Genomic DNA, 15115 nt, shown 5'->3' with positions numbered 1-15115 from the left:
CAGGGGTTCCAACTGCTTTGCTAGACTGCAGAATGTGAGTCAGATGCCTTTCCTGTGGGGAAGTAAGTACGAAATTTGAGATTCTCATTAACTCTTTGAGATCACTAGGGTGCCATTTGATAAATGACAGTGCCAGTGTTCTAAAAGGAGCTCAAGCATCTGTTGGAATAAATGTGCATCCTAAAGTGCCCTGCTTCTTCATGTTGAGTGTTATCCCTATCCAAAGAATGTGTCTGAATATCAATGACTCCTACATCTCATACAAGCAGTTATTACGTTAAAGAGAGAGAGAAGCAGAGAAGGGGGGGGGGAGAGAGAGAGAGAGAGAGAGAGAGAGAGAGAGAGAGGAGACCTATTTAGTACAGCAAACAGTTCATAAGAATACTATGACATTCTTAATTTAAAAAAATACTTAGTTTGAGATGCCACCTTTAGATAATGGAATATCGTCACTTGCTACCAGCTTTCTTTGTCCACATTTTCTTTGACTTACATTCTCTACACAGACCTTCTTTTTTAGGGTTATTATTACCTTTCTACTTTCTGGTTTTAATGCAAAACACTGACTGTATTGCTTCATATGAGGCAGCTCTCCCAGACCAGCCTTTTTTAAAGTATTGCTGTAACAAGGGAGGTTGCCAACTCAAGGTGGTAACTCAATGTTGAGGTTTGAATACACTCAATTTAAGCACAGAGTCGAGGAAGAGACGTTCTCTCTCCTTGCTTAGGAGCTCAAGTGGAGAAACCAACCTGTAATGTCTACTGTCAGTTCACAGCATTGTGTTTAAAATCATAGCCTGAAATGATCTTTCAAACTGTTTTTTTTTTCTTTCTTTCATTTATTTATTTGTTTATTTATTTATCTATTTATAATATGAAATTTATTGTCAAATTGGTTTCCATACAACACCCAGTGCTCCTTCCAACAGGTGCCCTCCTCAATACCCATCACCCACCCTCCCCTCCCTCCCACCCCCCCATCAGCCCTCCGTTTGTTCCAGTTTTTAAGAGTCTCTTATGGTTTGGCTCTCTCCCTCTCTTTTGTTTTTCCCTCCCCCTCCCCCATGGTCTTCTGTTAAGTTTCTCAGGATCCACATAAGAGTGAAAATATGTGGTATCTGTGTTTCTCTGTATGACTTATTTCACTTGGCATAACACCCTCCAGTTCCATCCACGTTGCTACAGAAGGCCATATTTCATTCTTTCTCATTGCCAAGTAGTATGCCATTGTGTATATAAACCACAATGTCTTTATCCATTCGTCAGTTGATCAAACTGTTTTGTTCACAATTATTATTTGTTGCCATCGGGTGAAAAATAGTCCCTTGGGCATAGCTCATGGGCAGAAGAACTATAGGGGTGGTTAACTGAATTCCATAAAGAAAAAAAAAAAGACTCTAAAGGTAAACCTCAATTTTAATCAGGCTATTAATCAGTATGCTGAAATTGAACACGTAATTTCAGGGAAATCATTTTTTTTTTTTTTTTGGAAAGATGGAGAGACGGATCCAGAGGTACTGCATAGGCACACCTGAGGATTGTGCATTCTTTCTCAGTGCAAGCACAGGCTTGCTGATGCTGGGTTCACTGCAGAAATCAGGAATGCCTCGTATTCGCAAATATATTTTCCAAGGAGCTTGCAGATTACAAGTGAAATGTTTCCAAAGTGGTGACTTAGAAGATCTGTGTGGAAAATGCTGCTCTTTTTTCCAGTGTCTGGCCGTATGCTGTTCTGGAGGGCCAAGGTCATGGCCACAGTGTGCTCCTCTGTAACAAGGAACAAGGGAAGGCCTGAATGGGGATCTCAGGTTGTTCCAGTCCTGGCAGGCTCTCCACATCTGAACCGTATCTGTTTTCTTGATAGGAATTTAAAAAAAAATTTTTTTTACAGTGAATGGTTGTTCTCTTTTAACCAATACCCACTGCCCCTGCAAGCCCAAAGTAATCAAAGCAATGCTCAAGCGGTTTACAAAGTATGATCCCTGGACCACCATGGCAGCACCACTTGTCAGGGAAGGTAATAGAAAGTTTCAGCCCAGTTGTACAGAATCAGAAACTCTGGGCTCAGCCCGGCAATCTGTGTTTTAGCAAAGTGATTCTGATTCACTGAAAAGTTAGAGTTTCCCATTTACACTGACAGCATCTAAAAGTTATTCGATGTTACTCTCAAGTCTTAATCATTAATTCCTCTGAACCTGATTGTCTGCCCAGACTTTACTACCACAACCTTTAGAGTTCAAGCCCTTTCAACCTGAAACACATCCACAGTCCTAGAAAATAAAGCCATTTTTCTGATTTCTTTTTTCAAAGCCCTGTATGTAAGTTATCAGGTGATGTTTCCGTTCAGACTACGAACAGCATACTCATTCTGTCTAAGCCATTCCAGTGACTGAGGGAAAGAGAACAATATCCACCAATTGTCAATATAATGTCCAGTCACAGACTGGGCCCACTTTTTCTTTGGCCCATTCTGTACTGACCTTTGGCCACACCAGTTCTTTCCTCGTTCCTCATTCTTCCATCTTCTTTCCTACTGAGGTCCACTCTATAGAATTTACATCATGTTACTCCCTGCAGTATAATTTGAACTACAGAACACTCTTTCATGTTCATGCTAATCCACCAGTACCCTTTTTTTGCCTCCCAGAAACAGAAGGGAGTTGGGAAGAGTGTACTGTACATAATCACGCCATGTGAAGCTTTGTTGAGGCAGTTTTCCCATCAGCTAGCTTTTAAATCTTTACTTGATTGTTTCCTTTTTCTACTTATGATGAAAAGTGTCCTCTTCTTCTACTTCCTTTCTGATCCATACTTTAAAAATTAAAGTAACAGTTTCCTTGGTAACAGCTACCCACTGCCCTTTTATATTCTTTTGCCTAGTTTGGTCTGTTCTAATAATATGGTAGAGTGGAAAGGTTAGAGGGACTGTGTTCAAGGGACAATGCTAGTACTTACAGGCTTATCAGCGCTTGCCAGGTAAAACTCTGAGTCATAGTCTCCTGATCTAGAAAACAGGATTAATACTTACCTCTTCCCTGTGCACTCCCTATTACTCTTTTTTTTAATGTTTATTTATTTATTTTGAGAAAGGGAGAGAGAGAGGGAGCAAGCAGGGGAAGGGGCAGAGAGAGAGGGAGAGAGGGAGAGAGAGAGAGAGAGAGAGAGAGAGAGAGAGAGAGAGAATCCCAAGCAGGCTCCACACTGTCAGTGCAGAGCCTGACATGAGGCTCAGTCTAGAAGGTGAGATCATGACCTGAGCTGAAATCAAGAGTCAGTCACTTAACCAGCTGAACCACGTAGGCAACCCTCCATACAACTCTTGAAAAGACTAAATTAAAAAAAATGTATGTAAAGTCATCATGAACACTGTACAGAGCTGTATGTGAGTTATTAGCATCAGTGAGAGAACTTACCAGACTCAAAGTGAACGCAAACACAACTGGGACACAAAAGCCATCACAAGTGTCCTTAGAATAATAGTGACTTTAGGGGTGCCTAGGTGGCTCAGTCAGTTAAGCATCTGACTCTTGATTTTGGCTCAGGTCATGATCTCACAATCCATGAGTTCAAGCCCTACATCAGGCTCTTCACTGACAGTGTGGAGCCTGCTTGGGATTCTCTTTCTCTCTCTCTCTCTCTCTCTCAAAAATAAATAAACAAACAAACAAACAAAAGGAATAACAGTAGCCTTTTAATCCGCAGAGTCAGAATGCCACAATTTAGAAAGGCTGAGCTGAGTAGCTAGTAAATGTTTGCAATAAAAAGCAACTAATAACTGTTCAGTTTTGCTAAAATAGTTCAAAGTAGAGAAACTTAGAAAATATAATCTAAGATATTTCCATATTTGGAAGAAAGCTGGGGGGAAAAGGAGTCAACCTACCAAAGACCACAGTACTTAAAAGAACCATGGAAAGTGACTGGGGGTCAATCCTATATGAAAATGCTCACTAATATAAAATAGGTTTTGAGGTTAATCAATAATGCATTAAGAGATTATGAGGGGAAAATCACACCCATAGGAAATAATTTGGATCATTAACAGCAGCATAGATTTACATCAGTTTATATAGTCCTTGAAAACATGATATTTATTTCCCTGGGTTTTCTTTAAGTCTTAGGAAAAAAATATCAATTTGGAACTCAGAAATCACCAAAACAAAGAAGGTAAAATAAGGCAGAATGTCTCTGCTCTTTTATTACTGAAACTACCTAAGAAATGAAAAATACAGCCCTTGGCACCAGCAGTGTTAATTATCTACATTATTTTTCCTTGTATGTAATCTTGAAAATATCAGCCTATTAACCTTGTAGAGTGCATTTTCATAGACATTTTGCTCAGTATGAGTTTACAACCAATCCCAAATTGTTAGTGTCAGTTCCTCGGGTTCAGAGTCTCCTAAGGTCATTTTTTCCAGTTAGCAAAGATTAGAGTCCTTTAGCAAAGCAGACTCTTTTTTTTTTTTCAACATTTATTTATTTTTGGGACAGAGAGAGACAGAGCATGAACGGGCGAGGGGCAGAGAGAGAGGGAGACACAGAATCAGAAACAGGCTCCAGGTTCTGAGCCATCAGCCCAGAGCCCGACGCGGGGCTCGAACTCACGGACCGCGAGATCGTGACCTGGCTGAAGTCGGAGGCTTAACCCACTGCGCCACCCAGGCGCCCCAGCAAAGCAGACTCTTTAAGGTTAACATATTGTCGTCACAAAGACTTATTTTCCAATTTAGAAGATAATTGTTTTTTACTTGTTACATAAGAAATGATAGCAAACAGAACACAATTCACATTGATTTTTATTTTTCTTCTGAGAAACATCTTTCTAATCCATATCACTTATTCTAATATATAAAGAGTGTCCATTTGTAACCAGTATATTATGTGTACCCTGAAACTTTGTTATTATGAGATTTTTCTTTAAAAAAATGTTACACTCTTATATTAAGAAAAAGAAATAACAGTGCTTGCTAATATGCCCTTAAACAGTGTTTTTCAATGTGTGGTCCACAAACCACCTGCAACAGAACTAGCTAGGATACTTGTTAAAGTACCTCAACTCCGTCCTAGTGAATCAGACTGGAGGGGAATTGAGAAGTTGCATTTTCACAAAGACTGCTGTGGACTCTTATTCCCACTGCAGTCTGTGAAACACTGTTTACCTTAGCCAATAGTTCCCAAGGTGGCTGTAAATTATGTTCAGTTGGAGAATGTATAAAAACACCAATGGCCAGACCTCACCCCAAGCCCATTAAACCAACATGTATGAGCTATGGGAAAGGTTGCCAGATAAAATACAGGACATGCTTATTTAACAAACTTATACTAAACTATTTGTTGTTTATCTGAAATTTAAATTTAATTGGGTATCTTGTATTTTTGTTTATTAAATCTGGCAGTCCAAGGGATGAGGCCCAGGCATAAGAATTTTTAAAAGCTTCCTTCTTTGAGGGACACCCGGGTGGCTCAGTCGGTTAAGCATCTGACTCTGGCTCAGGTCATGATCTCAAGGTTTGTGAGTTTGTGCCCCATATTGGACTCTGTGCTGACAGCTCTGAGCCTGGAGCCTGCTTCTGATTCTGTCTCCCTCCCTCTCTCTCTGCCCCTCCTCTGCTCACACTCTGTCTCTCTCTCTCAAAAATAAATAAATATTAAAAAAATATTAAAAAAAAAAAAGCTCCCCTCTGAGTCAATTGAGCAGTTGAGGTTAAAAACAATGGATTCTAAACGAAGGCTTAAAAGACATTGTAATAGGGAACTATAGAAACACTCAGACAACAGGGGCAGAGTTGAGATTCTCTAGCTCAAAAGCAGGCACATTAAGTGACATATCTGTTTCACACTGACTCATTTGTTTTCCCAAAAAAATTCACAGGAATTGACTAATTTTAAATTAGGTACACAATAAATGAAAAGCATCAACATAAAACTTAGGTTTTATTTATGGAACAATCTACATTTTTAAGATGGAATTTCCTGTAAGAAAACACTTAGAAAATATTAAATAAAATACGGGGCCCTAAAACTTGGTTTCCATGGTCAGCTAAACTCTTTCATAATTGGTAAGTTGTTTTCTGAAGTCACAAACTCCTCTCTGGATCCCCATGATTCCCAGCAGGAGGGAAGTCAGAAATAACAGCCACATCTCTCACTGATACCACTCTAACTTGGAGCGTTTATAAAGTAGCAGAAAAATTAATGCCATTTGCTCCACAAAAAAAAAAAAAAAAAGAGCTGGAAGCCTTCAGAATTTCCCAGTTGTCCAAATAAATGGGGACCCAGATGGAATAAACACAGATACCAAATTATCTGTATTTGTAACAGGGTTACAGAGTGAGGAGGAAGATGAAGGTTACTGATGATATATGTTGCTATAGCTGGTGAAGTTGGAACAATAAAGGCTGATAAAGAACAATCCCAAAATTTCTGGAAAGGTAGAATTCCCTCATTGCAGTCACTCTAAATTTAAAATGCCAACATAATCCACAAATAACAATAATTTAAAATAAAATAAAATAAAATAAAATAATGAATATATCATCATTAATCTGATGACATTATCTTAAAAATAATTTCAGGTTGCAAGTTTTCTCAACATGAGTGAGTTAATATTGTAAAGACTGAAATTTACACAAAGCTGAATTCTAATCAAATAACTGATTTCAGGGGCTAAGTAAATTTTATCAGACCATATCTTTGTTACATACTTTTGTAAATGAAGGAAGAAATTGCCAAATGGATGAGTGGAAAGGCATATGATCATTTTAAGCTTTTTTCCTTATAAAAGACTGCCCCATATATCAAATTTCATGGAAATGTTATTAAAAAGTAGAGGTCCAGCAAACACTTATCAGCAGTCATCTCAGTTCCCACAACAAAAATGGAATTTTAAAGTTATTTTTATATCTGTTATAATAGCTCCAGATTTGGTAATAATCTGCCCATGTCTTCAAAATGTAGTGTTTACCAAAGGAGGAAACATAAATGACCAGAAGATGATTGAAATGCCCTTCGCTAAGTTGGGTCTGTGACAATAATAATACACTGGGCAAGCCAGTCATCACATTGACCTACATGTCTCCCAGGATTTGGTGGTATTTATAATGGTAGTATTTAAGATGATTACATATCAAAGCTCCTGGTAAACTATTTCCCACTAATAATTACAACACACTGTCTAATAGAAACTTGCTGACTTAGTTTATACACCAAACAACTAAGTTGAAAAAAAAATAAACAAACAACAACTATATGTAAGATGCCACCTCATTTCAGGTTCACAGTGTGCCCCTTTCTCCATTTTGGGTCCAGGAGAGCATTAACATGGTGATCTCTGGGAATACATAGCATAAAACCAGTTAGCTAACATTCTCCTTTTAAAGTGCTCTTCAAAAATAGTAACTCCCCTCTCATGGGCATTATATTCATTAGTAGCAAATAAACATTCAATTCACATTCCAACAAACATTTTTGGAAGATCAGTTGGGGTATAGCTCATCTCGACTTGGTCCTGCCATGAGTTCACCATCTTGCCACTCTTCAAGGCATACCTTCATAAAAGGAAGTGCTGTGTTCTCTCTTAGTGGGAGAGATGACTTGGACATTTTAAAATTACAATTTGTCTGCTGAAAAAATAATTCAAATGGAACTGTAAACTACAGAAATGGTCATTAAATCTGAAGGTTTCCTATCCCCCATCCTATCAGTTATTATCAGAATTATAGTTCATTAATTTTTAGATATTCACAGTCTATAATTCCCCTAACTTTTCTATCAGTATAAAGGTTAGAATTTAATCAGAGTTACCGTGCTAAACCTCTTAATTTTTATAAATACTTCATCTGTGTTGTGATTAGCATTAGTAAAGACGGCTTAAGCTGAATGGCCTAAGAACATCATTCGTGATTTATAATTTATTATTTACATTTTCACATTTAATCTGGAATTAAAAGGACAATGGCACATATTCTTAATTTGCAATTATTTATTTTAAATATTCAATCATAAATAACATTCCCAGCTCAATTTAATTTTTTTTAAAGAATCACATTTTGGATTCTTCTAAATACCAAGCCATGCACCATGGTCCATGAATATATTCATGAGGTCTGCAGCCAGTGGTGTGAAAATTTATCAATAACTCGCAAGTAACAGAACTGAAAGACTGCTCCAATTTGAAGTCTACTGACAACTCTCTGAAGCTAAAACCTTTCAGTCTATCAAGCATGGATTTATTCATGATTTTTGACCTTAAGAGATTCTGGGGAAAAGTGCTGAAAAATTGAAGGTCTAATCATTGGATAAAAACTACTCCTAGAACATGAAATATTATTCCAAAATCCATAACTAGCACTAAGATAGTGTAAAACAACAAAGCAACTCAAAATTTACTGCCCTTTCTCTTCTCCCTTAACACCAACATGAACTTTTGTCTGCTTAAGCCCAATACTATCTCAGGATACATTTTTATGTCCACATTAAAGGAGGAATAAGGAGATAACAAATACTGGACAAGTCTATTTCATGCCTAAAAGTATATCTAAACACTAACAGCATTTGAAAGAGATTCAGGATTGCCTTATCTGGAGATAAGTTTACATCCCCAAAAACAATATAAGAAGAAAATGCCTCTATGAGAACAAATGACATCATGATACTCTAAGCTCTGCATTAAAGAATGTCTCAGAATTTTTCTCCAGATTTACATAGTGCCAAGTTCAACTTGTTATGCGTTATATTGAGATTAATATTTTAGAGCATTTTCTCCCATTGTGTGGTGTTCATCACCTTCATAGATGCAAAGGGAATGGCCAAGGACAAATTCAAAGTGTATAACAAGGGATTAAGAAAAAGGACTTTGGTGTTTGCCTCTCACCAAGACAGAACAAAGACATGAAGAAAAGTCCTGATGGACAAAATACAGATCCAGATTAGTTGATCTGGAACTATAAAACAAAGGAAAACTGGGTAAAAGTATGAATATTTTCCTTTACTTTGGGGAGAGGGGCACATTAGTTATGCCTGTCTCATATTGATAGGTCATTTCTGTATGTCCTCCATGCCCCACTCCTAGGATTAATTTGAATGACAAGTTCAAGTTAGAGGTAACTACAGAGATGGACATCCTATGCATCAGCAGGGATGATAAAGAGAGCTTTGGCTTTAGAAATATGGCTGAACTGGCTCTGTGTCAACCTTGGCTCCTGCCTAGTAGCAACTGTGTGGAGACCAAGCAGTGTGGAGACAATAAGCAGTTCACTTCAACAAGACTAGCTTTACCTAACTGAATTCCTCATTTATCTGAGTGTGAAATTGTATAATTGTTGCCCCAAGAGCAGACAATTGGCATTCCTAGAGAAGGCTGGGGAACTTCAGAGGCCTGGGGCTATTGAAAAGAACCTTACCCATGAGGTGAGAGTGGGAAGGTCTTCCAAGAAGGATCTGGTTTTGTTTGATGGAGATCAGAAAGAACAGCAGTGATGAGAACTTGAAGCAAAAGTTCAATCTGTCTAGTATTATTGGAGAACATTTGAGAGACTGATTTGACTGCCTCAGAGATGCCACGTGGGGAGGAAGAAGAAGTCATAAAGAGAGCTGAAAAGGGGTCAAGTACACAGAAGGCCCAAAATGCCAGAATAACTAGTTTAGACAATTTAGCCGTTTGCTACCCAAAGTGTGATTGGGGTACCAGAAGCAGCAACACCATACGGGAGCCCACAGATATGCAGTTTCAGGACCTCCTCGGACCTCTTATGTCAGAATCTGCATTTTGACAAACTCTATGATTCTTGTAGACACTGATGTTGGAGAAGTACTGCCCCAGTATTTAATTGAATCACCTGGGATGCTAAAGCTGAAGGTGAGCTCAGGAATCTCGATTTTCAACAAACATCCCAGATAAGACAAATAAGAGGATGGCAAATACTGAGGCAGTGGTGTGGGAACATTAATCTGATGAAAATGAGTAAAATGGATATAAGCGTAAAGGAACAAGAAGCAGTAACAATAACAATGATGTAGTCATGATTATACCCATGCAGTAGGGTCATCCAAACCTAATTAAAAGTACCTCTTTGATTCCCAGTTTGGCACACAAGAAAAAAGGATGGTAAAGTAACAAGGAGACTTCTTTGTACTTAGGAAATGCATTCCAAAGGTAGTACCTCCATCCCTTCTTCCTCCTTCCTGGACTGCAGGAGGCATATTCCCCAGGTAGGAGACTCAGCTACTAGGAACTGTACTGTTGCTTATGTAGAATAGAACATTGTCATTTAGTAGGTATTCCATAACTGTGGTTGTTGTTATTATATTAGGAATAATTATTACTAATACCTTCATCGTGCCTCCTCACCTATCCAAACTGCTCCCTGTAGGCTGGGTTTCCTTAACTCCATGAGACTTAAGAACCTGCGTGAGGCAGATCAGAATTGAGACAAACCAGCCCAAAGCTGCAGAAGCCAGTCTTCTCCTCCTTTCCAACCCAGGGAAATAGAAGCCAAGGTAAGGAGCAGATTGAACCCTGATGTCTCTTCCAAAGATATACCCAGAATTGGAAGAATCATTTCATATGGTACAAAATCAGAAAATAAAGTCATATTCCTTTTTTAGGTTCAATGACATGGTCATCCTCAAATACAAACTCTAACTTTCAAATTGTTTTCATTTTTCTTTTTTTTTTTTTTTTTTTTGTACATGATGGCAATGACGATAACGATGACTAACGCTGCTGAAAATATTCTGCCTTACCAAATTACTTTGTGGTACCTTAAAAACCATAAGCTCTACAGATCTCATCATATCCTAATGCATTGCTTTGTACAGACCCAGGAAGGAGACCAGCCTCTGTCATTCATCAAAGTGTCCTTCCTAATGCACTCGAGGTTCCCCTTAGAAGTCCCTCAATCTACTCACCGGGCAGGCTTCTTTCTCACTCCTCTGCTATGAAATCACTGCCTTTAGATTTCCCCCCTGTTTTTCTTATTTAAATATTTATAAGTGTAACGCAGCCATGCCCCGGTTCATCAATAGTAATTCCTCTTATATTTAAAGACAGAGAAATGTAGAACATTAAATACTGAGTTAATGTTTCTGTCTCTCTCACTACATGCCGATTTGTTGCTTTAGCTGGCCTCTGGGCTTGCTGTTCGCATCATCCCTAATCTGCCACCAGAGTATAGTTAATACTTGGAGGGCCTGAAGCCTTACAGAATATCCAGCTTTCTGGGATCATTTAAGTGGTGTTCAAGCTAATGATTTAGGGAGAAAAAGTGTTAAATCCTTCTCTCAAATGTACACCAAAATAAATTCTAGATGAATTAATGATTTTAATGTAAAAAATAAATTTAAGAAAAACAGAGTGCTAATATAACCTTGACTTGAGGGAGAACCTTTTTAAAAAAAAATTTTTTTAATGTTTATTTATTCTTGAGAGAGAGAGAGAGAGAAAGAGAGAGTATGAGCAGGGGAGAGCCAGAGTGAGAGAGGGACACAGAATGTGAAGCAGGCTCCAGGCTCTGAGCTGTCAGCACAGAGCTCAATGAGGGGCATGAACTCACAAGCCATGATATCATGACCTGAGCCAAAGTCAGATGTTTAACCAACTGAGCCACCCAGGTGCCCCAGGGAGAACATTTTAAAGCATTATGCCAAAGTCAGAAACTTTAAAAGGAATAATTGATATATTTACCTGAATATAAAACTTGTAAAATGCAAAAAAGCCACATTTATCAGCAGCATTAAAAGGCAAATAAAAATCTGGGGTAAATATTTGCAACATATGATGAGGAAAAGATATAACATTATCTATGGAAAAAGCTGAAATAAAAAAATTAGAAAGGTCTGAAATAAATTTTTAGAGATTTAATGGCAAAAGTTATGAAAAGATGTTCGAAAAGAAATACATTCACCCAATATGTTTACAAAACGTGCTCAACCTCACATATGTCAAATACAATTCAAAGCCACACTTAAACCTATATTATTCCCCTATTAATATCCCATACAATGCTAATGGTGTTTCATATGCTTCACCTAGCAATGCCACCTGTAAAAATATATCTTAATCAGATATAAAGTTGTTGTTTATTAAAGCAACCAAAAATAGAGGACACAGTATAATGGAATACTTCGTGGCCATGAAAATTTATGAGCTACATCTATAATTATTAACTTAAAGGTAGTTCATGATATATTGCTATATTAGAATAAAATAGGTTAACCCATAATATTTTTCTTATAGTTTTATGTAAAATGAACATAACAACATGCTTATGTTTGCATAGGACACTAGAATATTCAGCATAATATTTGGGTGGCATTTAATGGGATATTAAATTTTTCTTGTCTGTATTATATAATTTCAAATAATACATATGTGTTAGTAATTATAACACACGTTAGTTAAATTTTTAAAGCAATAAATATTTACATGGTGGGGGGAATGGGAGCCAGCATACAAAATGTTAAAAAGAGGCCCCCTGTCTTTTTGTTAGGTAGACAGGACCCACTCTACAGAGGGAGGAAAGACAGGCAACAGTGGTATCATTTCCTTTGCTCTGACTCTGATTCCATTGCTTGGTCCACTTTCTCAACTATTCAAGGAAATATAGACAATTAAATGTCAACATGGGTTGTAACTGACTTCTAGCAAGTAAGTTTCCTAATGGTTTATTTGGCTAACATAAGCAATATATGTCAATATACTATTTATGTAAGGTTTCAAAGGACTATGATATTTCTGAGTTTCCCTTGTTATGTTAGAAGAACTTTTGAGTGAGCCTCGCCCCTGTGGTTTCTCTGGCCAACCTCTTCACTTGGCCTGCCAGAGCACCTGAACCCCTTCAAACTACAGCTACTCCTAAATGTGGCCATTCTCCTCCAAAGCTGGAGCAGAAACAACAGCATCACTGGAAGGCGTGCTGCAAACCAAGATAGAATCATAAAATTAAAATTTTTAATTATAAAAGAAAAACCTTGTGTCATTTGAAATCACAAAGGTCAAAATGTGCAGAGACTATAATGGTGACTATAACTACTCCCTTCAAGGAAGAATAGTGCTCGTTCACATAATCGAAGCATCATGTGAATTAAACTCATGGACTGTGGACCATGAACTTGGTGAACAGGAATAAATTTTCAGGTAGTTCTTGGCAGAATTTACTGACCTTGAACAGGAGATCCAGACAGATATTTATAGAGGCAGGTCAAAGAGACAGGTTTCCAAATGGCCAATTCCCTGCTACTAAATGAAAATCTTCTTCAAATAAGTTGGTGGTTGTCTTGGTGCCCAGGAGGCCCAAAATTATTTTGGCTTTTCATTGTGAATTTTTTGGGGTGTCATGATTTGCTTCTCTTTAAGATGCCATCCCTGGAGCGCCCACTAAATAGTAAGGACCCTGGAACCTTGTGTCTGCAGTTCAGGGAAGTTACCAGCAGATGGCAACATTGGTTTAATGAGTAATCTCGCAGGTAAGTGTCCCTAGACAGACTGCAGGTACCCCCATAGATATTCTCCCTATGACGTCTAGTTTAATTCTTTCTAAACACAAAAACAATCTGTGAAGATACCAGCACTTAGAGGAAAGAAGGGACTTCTAACAATAAGTGCGTATAAGTACCATAGGAAGTTGATTAGACGTGAGGTTCCAAATTGGTGGTTTCCAGATGGGGGAAGGCAGAGAGGATGGGCAAAATGGGGGAAGGGGAGTAAGAGATACAGGCTTCCAGTTGTGGAATGAATAAGTCATGAGGGTAAAAGGTACAGCATAAGGAATACAGTCAATGGTATTTTAATAACATTGTATGGTGACAGACAATAGGTACACCTGTGGTGAGTACAACATAATGCATCAACTTGTCAAATCACTGTGTTGTACACCTGAAACTAAAATCACATTGTGTGTCAAACTATTCTTCAATAAAAAAAGTGAGGTTGCATTTTTCAAATAAAAATCAAAGTTGAAAAAAAATCTATAGGTATTTTTGAGTTTCCCAGTTACCCAATACCTTATTTTCAACTAATATTTTTTATAAATTCTATAACCAGAATTTATATTCTTCTACATCCTAAAATGCAGCCTTTTTTAATCACCTTACTTCCAACCCCACATGTTCTAGTTATTAATATTTAAGCATCATTCTATGGCCACCACAGCCATGTAAGCCAATGTCCTTAATTATCCCTCAGTGAAGATGCCGACCAACTGTGATCAAGAGCTATGTTCTTGGAGTTGAAAAGCCACAGGTTTAAATCGTTTACCATTTACTTGGGCAGATTATTTAATGTCTTTAAACTACAGTATCTCCATCTGTAAAATTGTATTTACAATATACCTGACTCAGGATTAAATGAGAGAATATGTGTTTGAAGCGCTAAATGTAAAGCACTGGGCTCAGCACATAGTAAGCCCTCAGGAATGCTATGTATTGTCATTACTCAAAATAAGCCCTTGATTGGGCACCTTTTCCTCCATGTGAACATTCAGATGGGAAAATGGCAGCAGCAGACCCACCTTACCTTCCCAACCTAATCACACCTCTGTGTCCTTGCAGGACAAGGCTATATCCCATTAGCAAGGGGACACCTTCTCCCTTTTACAACTGATTTCAACTTCATCCCTGCCCTCTCAGTCAGCACTCTGCAGTTACAGCTCTTGACTGTGTCGTTTTCCATTGGCCTGGTTTACCAACCCCATGGCTTTTCCTGCACTGTTGGGCAGATTAGTGTCCCCTCTCCCCCCGTTCCATATCTAATACTTTAAGGAAATTCTTACCTAGTGGGGTCATTTTCTCTTTTAGTTATCTTTCCAAACATATGCCAAACATGACCAAAACATACTGAAATGCCTGTACACAAGCATTTTGTTTTCTACAAATCCTCTCCAACTCTATTCCATTTCATTGCCTCCTTCCTCCATTTACTGTCCTACCATAGATGGCTGGGTTAGTTAGCCAGTTGAAGTAACAGTTATATCATTAACCTACTGCTCTCAGAACCCTACCACCCTTTTTAAAAAAAAAAAGTTTATTTATCTTGCGTGTGAGAGAGAGAGATCATGAACAGGACAGGGGTGGAGAGAGAGGGAGAGAGAGAGAGAGAGAGAGAGAGAATCCCAAGCAGGCT

At 38.1% G+C, this 15115-nt stretch overlaps 1 protein-coding gene across 2 annotated transcripts in view; it reads right to left on the bottom strand.

Annotated features, from left to right (window-relative positions):
- GRM8 (glutamate metabotropic receptor 8) overlaps window positions 1-15115 on the bottom strand; it is a 763463-nt gene that overhangs the window by 300260 nt on the left and 448088 nt on the right. The gene's annotated exons all lie outside the window — the stretch shown is intronic.

The sequence above is a fragment of the Puma concolor genome, chromosome A2 (genome assembly GCF_028749965.1).
Source record: "Puma concolor isolate L17-30 chromosome A2, mPumCon1.1.hap2, whole genome shotgun sequence".
In the NCBI taxonomy this organism is placed as follows: domain Eukaryota; kingdom Metazoa; phylum Chordata; class Mammalia; order Carnivora; family Felidae; genus Puma; species Puma concolor.
This window is presented reverse-complemented; position numbering and strand designations above follow the sequence as displayed.